The 13,645-nt window shown below is 41.5% G+C and overlaps 1 long non-coding RNA gene across 2 annotated transcripts; it reads right to left on the bottom strand.

The window, feature by feature from the left end:
• Positions 1–1,609: 1,609 nt before the first annotated feature.
• Positions 1,610–11,765, bottom strand: LOC135671853 (uncharacterized). 2 transcript variants are annotated; one of them, XR_010512868.1, is made up of 4 exons: positions 11,599–11,765; positions 9,407–9,440; positions 9,196–9,313; positions 1,610–2,302 (listed from the first exon to the last, which is right to left on the bottom strand). It is a non-coding gene; the product is annotated as an uncharacterized LOC135671853 (long non-coding RNA). The 2 variants fall into 2 exon arrangements; XR_010512867.1 differs by lacking the exon at positions 9,407–9,440.
• Positions 11,766–13,645: the final 1,880 nt, after the last annotated feature.

Below are 13,645 nucleotides of genomic sequence, written 5' to 3'. Positions count from 1 at the left end.
TGTATAAGATATAATTGCCTAATACATTTTGATAGTGAGTTTTTGACAGCCATTTATATACACTCAGTAGGGAGGTTATACACATTCAGCATGAAGGATTTTTCTCAACTGAGAGATTTCCTTAACTGCCTTGAGGAAATCTTATCTGCTTCTCAACTGCTGAGAGATTTCCTCGACAGGAAATCTTATCTGCTTATCACCCTCCGCCATTGCTGGTGCCAGTAACTATCCTGCACCGTTCCCTGGCCGACGAGCACTCGAGTTCGTAGCTTCACATTGATGCTCACCCTGTATGCATCCCCCTTCAACTGACTCTGCCATAATTGCTATCTCAAGAGCCAAAGAATGGTCATCTAATCATCAGGTAAAAAACGAAAGGATTTCGCTTCATATATCAAAACAACTGTGAACTGTACATGTACATGTAGGGAGAAGAAGGTAAAAACAATAAATTATGACGAACGGCATGACAAATCAGCAAAATAAGATCTTTCTTTTCTTCATTCCATGTTGATTACCACAACATTTCTAACATTATGTACCTGTTTGTTACTTTAGTCAAAAGAAAGCATTGATGCAGATATTGGAGATGTTTTGAAGAAACCATGGTTGTCATTTCCTCTTGGATTGAAGCCCCCTTCAATGGATAGTGTGTTGGTGGAACTACAGAAGTAAGGACTATCACAAGTGCCATAGCCTGGATTTCTTGATCAATGCACACTTTAATTTGCAATCCCTAGATGTTCCTCCCTAAGTCAGGTATGCTTATGAGCTTTAACAGAAACAAAGAAAACTCACATTTTTCTACCTTATCAGGAGCCCATTCTCATCCAAGACTTCAACACTCTGTGGCTCCTCCATACCAGAAACAGAGTGCTCAAGAAGTTGGTGGATCCATGACATTTAAAGATCCTCTGCATCTTTGGAACTGCATCGGGAAATATTTTATCATGGTAAAGAAGTTTCATTAAAGCTAAATTTTGAAGATATTAACTAGCTTAGCTGATAACAACTTTGATTACTGATAGTAAGAACCTAGGAATCAAATCCTCTTTTTAAGGAAGTTGACATTAACCCAAGCCAGAAACCAGCTCTTTTGCAAGACCAGTATGCATATTCCAATCAATACTGTACCCGAGTTACAATAGCATCTAAATCCATCATACAACTATGTTTTTATTTCCATTTTTTTTGTCCAAAATCAGTTCAAAAGATTTGGGATAGTGTATTCATATTTGAAAAATGAAAATATATCTGAAAATGTTAGATCTTGAATTCTCTCTCTCTCTCTCTATGTAAATATATTTTCTTTACCTTTGAGTTTCACAGTTTTCATTTCAGAAACTTGACTTGCTGAATTACCTTGATATTATTTTTTATATATGTAATTTTGACATTCATAATTGTTTATCCTATACATATATATATATATATATATATATATATATATATATATACTAAATTCTGTATTCAGATATATACTTCTTTCTTTAAGCAGAAAGAAAAAAGTTCATATACTTGAGACATCTTTACAGGAAGAGTGGTATCACCACCAACCAAAAGCTGATGGGATTCTGGCATTGACATCTTTGGCTTCATTGGTCCTGTGTCAGGCATGGATTTGAGATCATGATCATTTCGTTTGTCATTTGTCTTTGTGGAATATACTAACACAATTACACAGCAGCAACTGCTTCAACCAAAAGGTAGAAGTTTAGGGTTTGGGTGACATGATTGAGTCATTTCTGTAAGTGTTTACAGTCGGTGAAACTTGAGAGCAAGTTTCTGGTCATGACATGGAGAAAACTCCAATATATAATACTTCTTCAAAACATTGCAGGAGTTTTCCATTTCCAGGTGATGCTGCAGCTCACTACTGATTCGGAAAAGCCACTGTGGAGAGAGACCCCATGGAATAATTGCACTGAGAAGTGACGAGAATGAACAGCATGAGATCCTTGCTCATCTGCAACACTCATCCTTCGGTGTCTGAGAACAGATCAAGACTTGACAGGGAAACATCAAGCACAGATCCACATCCAAGACACTTTGGAAGCTGCCAGACGGATGAGCTTGGACGTTTGATCCCCAAAAAGGTCTAATCATTTCTATCTTGCAGCTTCTTCTGAGAAGAAATGAGAGTTGGGATAAGAATCACGGGCATCGATGGATCCACCACTCGTGTGAACAACGTGATGACCACTAGCCTTGGTTTCTTCAGGTCGGATGTAATATTTCTGGGGAAGTTAATTTGGAGGGATACTTCCTGTTGTTTGCAGTAATTTTCTGGTCCATGCAGCACCTGCAAATGTCAGAGAAAAGATGAAAGCTGGTTTCTCTAGACACGAGCATCTCTTCAGTATCCAAGAAAAAGTGAGTCTCATGTGAGCTTGATATTATCATCATCTTCTTCAACCATGAGAAAAGGTATGCATACTGACTGAAGCACGAGGAAGAATAGCTCTCTGTGTCAACAGACACGAAAACAAGTTCATCCATCAGTTCCCTTTCTTGTATGAATTCACTTTCATTTCTCTATAACATACAGACACTGCCTTATCTCCGACAGGTGAGCTTATATATATATATATATATAAGCTACAATTAATTATGTGCAAATTTACATTTAGGGATTTATATGGACATAGGATCTGAATCTAATTTGGGAATGCCAAGATCTATATCTAATATTTCGGGTTAAATTCAGATCAATTATCGGACTTGTATTTGTTGATCCATTTGTGGTAATGGATCCTGAATGAGGATCCATACTTCAAATTTTGATTCGGATTCGGATAGGTTGTCGGCTCCGTTACCATCCCTAGTTGATAGAGAAAATTGTATAAATATTCAGACAATAAGATTTTGAAGCAAACAAATTAATCTAATTGCAAGTTGATGATATATTATTTGAGTGACAGTACAACATTAATTCTTCCAATTGATTCGAACAGTACAACATTAGCAGTGCGAACAGTGCACTGCAGCAATGTAGCAGTACTACAGTGCTCGGTACCCCTGGGTGTACCGAGCTGTAACGGACAAATTTCTAAACAAGATGTTGGATGTAATGCTTATGTCTGTCCGTTGTCTTTTGGCATGTTCATGCCTTGTATAACAGGTAGAGGGGCGGCCGAAGGCTAAATAGTCCCATGTTAGTTGGGTTGGTGGCCTCTTTAGGCTTGTAAATAAAGGTTGTGTCATGTGGACACGTGCAAGAGCTTTTCGGTCTGTAATGGACCATTTTACCCTTTGTTGTGCAACTATTCAGAGCTTGTAAAGTCTGTTTGTAATTTGCATTGTCTATGAAGTGTTTTTCGGACATGTTTGCTTGTGGATCCCGATTGAGGCGTTCTCTTTAACCCGTTCTCTCTTTTGTTGGTCCTAAGGGACAATGGGAGGCTTCGGGGAGGCTGACCTTTGCGGACGGACGCGCGAGGGTGCCGCACGCCTTAGGCAAAACCAGCTAAGGTCGTGACATTATGGTATCAGAGCGGGACAAGCACTCATAGAAACACTTGACATGCAAACGTGGGGGACCTAGCGGGGCTGCGTTGAGGGCAGTCAGCACACGCGCGACCGTTTGAGGGAAAACGGGCATGGAGATGTAGGGAAAAGAGTCGCTCAGAGGAGCGAGCATCTGAGATTGGCATTCAGAGGAATGGCTAACCCTTCGCGCAAGAGGCACCACGAGAACAGGCAAGCTTGGTTGAATTTGGAGCGCACAAAGGTTGGGATGGCTGAGTTTGAGCTACAGCTCAACGTTGACAACTATACTTGATGGTGCTCTAGGCAAGCGAGGCGCTTGGCAAGAATGAGACCATGCAAGGTGGAATGAGTTGCTCAACGACCAAAAGAGTTATGCAAAGCTCACAGAGGTGAGGGGAATTGCTAACTCGAAGAATTTGGTACTCATGCATGGGCTTGTATGCGGATGATGGAATGTTCGTGGCCATCCCAAGGCGACCGAAACTCGGTGCCATGGAGCATTGAAACTTTCTCTTCGGCATGTGAAGGATACGCCCGTCGGAGGCTGAAGTGTGCAACGAGTTCAGCATGTTGCTAGGCCTTGAGGGGTGCAGCGGGGGCTGTATTGACATGAAGTCGCAATCTAGCAAGTGCATTTGCAGGAGGCAGAACAGCGCATAGTTTGTTCAGCAGTTCGGAGTAGTCCAAGGGGATGGTGGTCTCCAAAACGAAGAGAGATGTTGCTCCAACGGGATAGTTATCCAGGAGGGATAAGTCTCGGCTCTCCAGAGGGAGAATCATGTGACATGGACCTCACATGTTGAGGAGGAGTACCTCAACAAACAACAACTCTACGAAGCTCGATGGACTGAGCAAGCGGCGAGGAGTCGTCGCATGATCTCGCTTGAGAGAATGCATTGGTGGATGCATTGCGAAATCAAGTGGGGGAGCGACCTAAAGCAACTTATGAAGGTACACTTGGAGTCGATGTGGAGATCGGACTCAAGGGAGGGCTGACCCGTGGAATGGTGGGCGCGAGGGCCACCATCGACTCAATGCAAAAATGAGGAGCAGAGCAACTTGGGTGTAACTTGGCGAAGTACCCAAGCCGCATGAAGGGAGCCAGCATAGAAGTTGGAACATGGAGCAGAGGCACAATGCTTTCCTTAGACAGAGGTCAAGGACATGAACTCTTGCAGAGGCAAGAGTAGGATCATGTTGTTCCATGGGTCCTTCTTTCTGACGGAGCAGACTCATCTTGCATGGTGCCAAAGACGAAGGGAGGTTCGCGGCACATGCACCTTAACTCGGAGAAGCATTTGATGGAGGAACTAAGGCGACTCAATTTGCGGAGGCGAAGTTGGGTTCAGAAGGGCCTTAGCACGGGGCAAGAGGACGTAGAGGCGGGTACTCTTGAAGAATATACCACAGTGTTGCCATTTGAGTTGCTATGAAGGAAGCAATGCGCAGCGGAGATTGTGCTGGTAGGGGCAGAGGCCCAGGATCCAGACAATGGTGCACAGATTACAGTGAAGTCGGTGGACTTCGAGAGCTACTAGGTGACGGACTGTCCTAGAGCAGTGCTTCATCTAGGTGTGACCCAAGAGTAGGTGGATGAAGGTCGATTGCCAAAGGAGCGAACAAAATCGAAGGTGGAGGAGACCCTGCGATGTATTGGCAAAGGCCACACATGGAGGGTTCACAATTCGAGTTTATTCCACAAGGATCAGAATGCAATAGAGATGTCACCAGGAAGCGACATGGTGCAGCGGATCGTGGTGGAACAGTTCGTGGCAATGCGACGCACACGACAGTGTCCCGTGAGGGATGAGATCATATGGAGGTATGATCGGGAGCTACTGGGAGCTCCGCTTTGGTGAACAACACGACGGCAGGAAGGGCTATGGATTCAAGGAGTGAAGGCCATGGTACCGCAGAGACGGATCTTCCGGGCGTGCACCGAATTTTGCATCGGATGAAAACCTTGGTCATCAGTATATGGGGGCTGGGTTCCACCAAGGGAAAAGTTCGAATGCAAGTACCAGTGAGTTCCATGGGAGGGACTTGATCATGCAGAGGTATGATCGAAGCAACTGGAGAGTTGGACTGCTCCAAAGCTCATATTCGCTTAAGGGAGCCCGACAAGTCAGAGGACAAGGTCGAGTAAGCGAACGTTGCTACCAAGGAAGCTAAGGAGAACAGAATCGGTGCAAACTCTATAACGTGATGACAGAGGCCATGCATGGGAGTTGCAGTCTGTCTTTCCATCGACCAAACGGACTGCTTGGAGAACACAGAGGTGTTGAAGCAGGGGGTCGAAAGGGGCGAGGAAGCGACGACGAGTCCAGAGGGACTTAGCTACCCAAAATCAAGCATCAGTTAGACTGGAGGTGGACTCAAAGGAGTGCCACGGAGACATCTCTACTGATTGTGAAGAAAAGGGATACAGAGGCGAGGCGACGGATAGTAGGGCCATGGGCATGGCAGCGCCATGGTACCGCAGAGGCGGGACTTCCGTGCAAGTCATTGATCCCTTGCTCTCACGGAGGGAGAGCACTTGGTCGTGAAAGGGGCCGAGGAGGTGGAGCATGCAGAGGCAATCTCCAAGTACCGAGACAAGGCTGAAGGGCAGAGGCCAAGAAACTTCGTAAGACCGGTGTCAACAAGTTTCTCATCAAGATAGCCGAAAGTGAAGGACTTCGGGTCATGCAAGAGTGCACGACCAAGGAACGAAGCAGGCAGTACGCGGTGCTGTACCTTTGCTACTCAGTGGAGTAGGCGACAGGGTTGATGGAGAAGACGGTACAATCCCAGAGGCGACCTCATATATTAGAGAATTACTCCAAGTTGGGGTGAAAACTTCCTGCATTCTAGAAGTTCAATGGCATTGAGAAGGTGAATCACAATAGCTAACTCAACGCAAGGAGTGCAAACACTTCAAGTGCTTCAGAAGTGTGAGCAAAGAGCAGGCGAAGACCAGTAACCAGCTCGATGCATGAAGTACAACCTCGAGGAGGCGGGCGAAGTCAAGTAACTTTTGCCTTCTCAACTCTTAAGAGAATGGGCGAAACTGAGTACCCCAATTCTCTTATCTATCCAGCAGAGGAGCGCTGCACAAGTTCAAAGACCCTTCGAAGATAATGGAAGACAATAGTTGTCAAATCCTCACCAACGGTGATCAGTGCTACTGAGAGTAGATTGTCCGCCTCATTTCCCAACGAAATGCCAATCGAAAACGGAAGTGATGCGAACCTACTTGGATGTGACAACTAACTGAAAGAAGAGTCAATGTGCAAATTTTGTGGAGGAAGGACCCAAAACTTCAGAAGTTTGCGAGGCGATGCTCGTTAAAGCTCCAACAAGCATCCACCCAGTTCAAGCAGCATGTGGAAATTTTGAGAGACTGGCGCAGTAAGGATGGTCTTTTCCTTCATTTTGGCGGATCCGCATGAATCAACAAGGATCAACACAACTCAGCCAACCCCACACCAGAGTCAGAGTCAGATTGTCCGCCTCATTTCCCAACGAAATGCCAATCGAAAACGGAAGTGATGCGAACCTACTTGGATGTGACAACTAACTGAAAGAAGAGTCAATGTGCAAATTTTGTGGAGGAAGGACCCAAAACTTCAGAAGTTTGCGAGGCGATGCTCGTTAAAGCTCCAACAAGCATCCACCCAGTTCAAGCAGCATGTGGAAATTTTGAGAGACTGGCGCAGTAAGGATGGTCTTTTCCTTCATTTTGGCGGATCCGCATGAATCAACAAGGATCAACACAACTCAGCCAACCCCACACCAGAGTCAGAGTCATTGGTGAGTTGAAGCAGCATGGCGGATCAAAGATTCGACTACTCAAAAACAGCAGCGGAGTGCAGTTGGGAGCCAGGAGGCGCATTGCAGCTGGAGCGGAAGATTGAAGACTCAGCAAAGGCGAAGAGTTGCAGTGTTCACAAAGGCTTCGACGAGGACGTCGAAGGGATAAGTGGGGGAGAATGTAACGGACAAACTTCTAAACAAGATGTTGGATGTAATGCTTATGTCTGTCCGTTGTCTTTTGGCATGTTCATGCCTTGTACAGCAGGTAGAGGGGCGGCCGAAGGCTAAATAGTCCCATGTTAGTTGGGTTAGTGGCCTCTTTAGGCTTGTAAATAAAGGTTGTGTCATGTGGACACGTGCGAGAGCTTTTCGGTCTGTAATGGACCATTTTACCCTTTGTTGTGCAACTATTCAGAGCTTGTAAAGTCTGTTTGTAATTTGCATTGTCTATGAAGTGTTTTTCGGACATGTTTGCTTGTGGATCCCGATTGAGGCGTTCTCTTTAACCCGTTCTCTCTTTTGTTGGTCCTAAGGGACAATGGGAGGCTTCGGGGAGGCTGACCTTTGCGGACGGACGCACGAGGGTGCCGCACGCCTTAGGCAAAACCATCTAAGGTCGTGACAGAGCGGTACACCCATACCGTACCATACCGAGCCCAGATTGAAACTCTGGTACGGTACGGTATTGCGAACCTTGCTTTGAATAACTGTGGCAGCCCACCCCTCTCTAATGCTCTCTTGAGTTTGACAAGTCACTTGTCTGTTATTTGATGTGGAAGGAGAGGAAGTGGAGTTTGAATTTGACTGGATGTTGGCATCTCCAGCCAATGGAGCAGTTCCAGGAGCATACTCGTCTTCCGTCTTAGCACAATCAAGACCAACAGAGTTTTTCTTCCGGCCTTGCGATTTATCAGCAGAGGCACTTTTCTGCAATCATCTCAGATTGAGATGGCTGAGATTAAGTGTATGCGCAGACAGAAAAACAGAAAAATATCTTCAAAGAAATTTAAACCGGGGAAAGAAAAGCAGTATAGTATGCCAGAGATATTATTATTTTAGGCTTTTAGCATAATTATTGTGGCCAACATTGACAATAGGGACTTCCATATTAATTAATTACAAGGCGTTGGCTATACTGATTGCTTTCCATCATATAGATTTATCTATGGTTACTCACTGTAATACATTGATTTGCCATATTATAGGTTGATTCCAGTCAACACCCTGTCCATCCTTACAAATAAAAGTCACAATCCAAGAGGCACAAAATGAAGTGCGTTGCTAGTGTGACACACATTAACTTAAAAGTATTACCTTATATAAAAGTTTTTTAACCTTTTAAGAGTCAGCAAACTATTAAGTGTGAACAGGCTGATGTTGATATAATCTGGCCCAGATTTTCAGTCTATAATCTAACCAAGCTTGAACCAAGAATAGTGGTGTAAAAATTGAGCCTCATCTGAGCTAAGAGAAACGTCCAGTTCATCTGATTAAAATTGTTGAATATATAGCTATGTTGAGAGCCCAGCTCCAAGCACATTTGAGAATATCAGGCTAATGCAATGCTGGCCAAATGCTAAACAATGTGCCCGAGCCAGTGTTTGGTTCTGATTGTGCAGCCAATATATTTATAACTCCATACCTAACACAGTGCTCATTTTTCTAGGCTTGGGACCAAACAGATTAAAAAGGGTAAACCATAGCCTATGTTACTTCACATAGATAAGTCTGGAAACATCTCCAAGATCATAATATTGAGGTAAGCATGTCAAAGAAATCAGTGCTGTGGTAAAAGATGGTCAAAGATGTTTCAGGTTTCAAGGTCAGTCGAGAAAAAGTAAAAGATTATAATGCAATTGTCTTGAAACTAGTATTAAAACTTAACAGACCAAAAGAAAAGAAATTACCCACATTTTCATCATTTTCTGGATGGTGAAACTTTTCTTGCTTCCTTATGCCAACCAATGATCTAAACCATTTTGCAGAAATTCCCATGATCTCAATCAGTTAACCTTCAGATGACACTGACCTGTCAAAAATTGACAACAAAATTAGGACATAGCCAACAGTCACTATTATCGTCTTCCAAGGCACATGAAGGATATGTGAGGAAGAACAATACCAATTCATAGAGTCTTAATTAGGAGACCATATGCCTACATAAAGTGCACAACCAATTAGGAGTACAAACTGGCAAAATTATTACAAGAACTGCATAATCATTAAAAAAATGCAAATTGCAAATTATATATGACAACCTGGATTCTTCAAGCTGAAATTTATTTACTGGCATGTAAACCAAGATTGTCCAATCAACATTAAACTTTAGATTGGCGCTGGGTATGAACTAGGCTAAAAATCAGAATTCATCAACAGTCTCCTAGAACCAATTGCCAATTAGCCAAAATTACCTCAAATCAACCAGGAATTGATTGGAGATCAGTAAAAGCTGACTGGTTTAGGCTGATTTAACAAATTCTCAGGGTGTTCTAGGATTGATAAATAATCCCCATTTGGATGAATGTACCATGAAACCCACAGGAAAATAATATCATAATTCTCCATTCTTATATCTAACCAAAACTAATATTGGAGATAGCTAAGGCAATACCATCAAACAACAGTGGCATCAAAATTGCCCTGAATGGATGCACTAGCATTTTGTAAAAAGTTAAACATTCAATGTATTTTCCCAACTATAAATAATTTCTCTTGGATTAGAAACATCAAAATTTTGGAGAATCAAGTTAATTGTGCATAATTGTCACTGTGGCTATATGTGATGCGACCAAGTTTAGGTTCAGGTTGGGTTTATTTAAGCTTAGGTCTATGATCGTGTCGTTACAGATAAGATTTAGACTTTCCATTTTCTGAATTTTTTGTTCAATTTATTACAATCTTGTTTACCCATTATATTTATTCAAATTGTAAGTGTTTTTGGGCCTTGTTGAGTTGATATAGGATTCTTGAAAAGCAAGCAACTAGTGTAATGCTGACGCACTGTTAAGGACTAAATATTAGTCAGAGGCTGCTTACTTTTTCTCTTGTCAAGTCATCTCAATAAACCCCGAAACCTAAACCAAGTAGGATGGCCATCTCAACCCTTCTGAGATGTAGCTTATACTAGCCTTCTCAGTCATGCTACAAGCATTTACAATGTGGTCATATCTTAAACGGAAGATTTCTTCTATTTAAGGATACCTTTCATCCCTTATCTCTTGAGGTGCATTTTCTTCTTTTCTGATAACCAATGGCATGTACTGTGACAGGGTTGACATAAGTCACAGCTCAGGGACATGGCATGAATCGAGATGGTCACAGGACTTGGGATCAGCAGTTGTGTGCTTCTAGATGCACACCAAATCCAAGATTCATGCCTAAAACTCCACATACAATTCCGCGATGCAGCATTTCTGTTTACAACAGCATGAAGAAAAATCCGATTTGTGGTTATTGAGGTTCTACTTATTGAGGAAGCTTAAAATGCACATGATAGATCCACCGATACGGGCGATAACATCCGGGTGGTTAGATAAAGAAACAATTAGAGGAGGACAGGATCAGAAGCCTGAAAGCATGACAGAATTATCAGACAAGTCCACATTACACGAGAAATTTTCAGCGAGAAGACCAAAGAAACTGCGAAGCGATCACCAGATCCAAGACAGGTGTAATGGATAAAAAGACAAAAAGTTGTAAGAAACCAAATAAGTCTACAAATTAAAGTTGGATACCCCAAGTGGCACATAATCAAGTTGGTAAACAAAGATTCTATCGGCTCCACCTGGAGAAATCAAATCAAGCACAACTTACTAGAGGTTTGTAAGGATGTGCAGATGAGGAGAGGAACAGTAACTCCGAAAGAAACTCTTGCTACAGATAATGCTGAATCCACTCAGAAGCATCCCAAATCGGAACAACCAAATCACTCCAGAACCAGCAAGATTCGATTTTAGCTCGCAACTGGCACTTCACATCACTCATCTAACAAGGAACCAAAACCCAAGCTAAACCCCCATGTTTGAAGCAAAGAATTCCCTCCGAGGAGTAAAAAGGGAGAAGGAAACACAGAACACTAGGATCAGCCGGAGTACCGAGAAGATCCCACGCGGCCCCAATGTCAGCCATAAAGAAACGGGAAAGAAGATCCCACCGACGGAGGGGGCAGAATCCAGCTATGAGACCCAATTAGGCGGCAGCAGGGAAGAAGCGGAGGGGGATCAAACACGAGCGCGGATCTGACCATAAGCGAGTCAACACAAAACCCAACAGTAAGGGGAAGGAGGGGGAGGGAGAGTCGAATCCAGAGCTCACCTCGGGAGATCGATTCCAGGGACGTACCATCTCTGATCTCCTCCTGGTCCTTGCTCGAACTTTTCCTCCTCCCCCCTTTTGCTTGTGGCCGGCAATTTCCCCTGTCGCTCAGCGTCGACCTCGCTTTCGTTTCTTTGTCTTCTTTCGGCTCTCGTCCGCGGTCGGGAAGTCGCAGGTGATCGTTTTTATTCGGTTCGAGGATTAAAAATGTTCGAATACTACTTTTCATTTTCATCCTCTACAAAGGAAGAGTCTTACATGTACCCCTGGATAATGTACAAAGTTGCAAACTTTACCTCGATAAGACTTGAAATTATAAAGTTGGGATCCAGAATTCTACCTCGTTTAAGAATGGGAATTGAGTGCTCTAATTGAAATAGATATATATACATACGATCATTCGATTACCATAATAATAAAAATATCAAAGATATTTATATATTGATTTTATTTTTATTAACGATAATGATAATTGGCAGCGGCTAACTGAGGTTAAAGAGAAGAGGTATATACGAAAGATTGTAATGTATGGAAGGACCTATATGTTATAATAAAATTAATATGGAGATATATGCTATTTCAAACATTTACAAAGATAAATACAGTAAATTCCCGCAAATGCATACAAAATTTTCCAACTACGTGTAGCTTCGAGTAACCATCACTGCAGACGTGGCAGAATTATATTTGCTAGAGGTAGGCACGGAGCTCCGAGCATCGCCACGTGGAGAGTAAGCGGATAAGTTAAGATTGACTCGCGAGAAAGGAGATAACACAAGTACTGTCCATGATTGTTCGATTGTTACTCCATAGAAGGGACCCATCAGTCCCAAAATCACAGGTCAGCCACCTGCTTGGCTACGTGTGAACCGGTGGGAAAACCATTTGCTGTAAGCCATTAGCTTAATATTACATTTATTTATATACGTATATACATATATAATTATCTCTTTGCGATATATTGATAGCTATTAATATTATCAATCAATAGCTAAATTGAAATGGTTTTTCAAATATTGAATATTTAAGATATTATTAATATTCTTCAATTAAAGCTGCAGTCAAGTCAATAGAAGAAGATAAAGTGCCAAATTTGAGATAATTTTTTTTTTATAAAAATATTTTGATGTTATCATTAATGATACTTCTCTCTCAACCACTCAATTAAGAGTAACTATATTAAAAATTCAATGGACACTAATCTTTGTGTAGGTCAACTCAAATCATCTCAATCTTCACACTCAAACAAGTGAAGTGTTTATAAGGAATATTTAATTTTTATTATTTTAAAATATTTATAAAAAAAATTAAAGTTCGATAAACATATGTAATAGTTAAATATATATTAAAATACTAAAAACCATATTAATATACATAAGTATAATTAAATTGTTAGGGATATAACATTTAATCATTGTAATTACATATTTACTACAGTAATATAATAGATTTAATGATTCCCGATTTATTATGCACGTGGTTACACGTCGATGGTAAACATTTATGAGATGATGATGGTCGATATTGGAATGAGGTGTCGGAAGTAGAGCAGAGTTGGTGAGTGCAATCAATGTCGTCGTTGCAGCTTTTTAATCTTTTTTATTATCATTAGTCGCATATTATTATGATATTATATTTTTATACTAGTAATTAATTTTATTGAGGTTCTCAAAATATTATAATAGATCAATTTCTTATCCCTATTTTGATGATGTTATTTTTAAATTATTATAAATATTTATTAAAATCATAATATAATATATTAAATAATTTTTAAAATTTATTTAAAATTTACTTAATTCATTTATAATATTTTTACTGAGATATTAAAAAGACGGCAAAGTTATTGAGTACATTATAATCACACCATAATATTATAATCATATTATGTATTTTTTATGGCTCATGCACCATTCCGATATAAAAAAACTATTTATAATATGATGCCTTTTAATATCGACGTGTCCGGAATATGTTGGCTGTCGATGACTTATTGCACGGTTTTCACAACCAAGAAGCCTGCGTAAGTCTCACACCAAAGGCGAAC

This window comes from Musa acuminata, chromosome BXJ1-4, assembly GCF_036884655.1.
Source record: "Musa acuminata AAA Group cultivar baxijiao chromosome BXJ1-4, Cavendish_Baxijiao_AAA, whole genome shotgun sequence".
Classification (NCBI taxonomy): Eukaryota; Viridiplantae; Streptophyta; class Magnoliopsida; order Zingiberales; family Musaceae; genus Musa; species Musa acuminata.
This window is presented reverse-complemented; position numbering and strand designations above follow the sequence as displayed.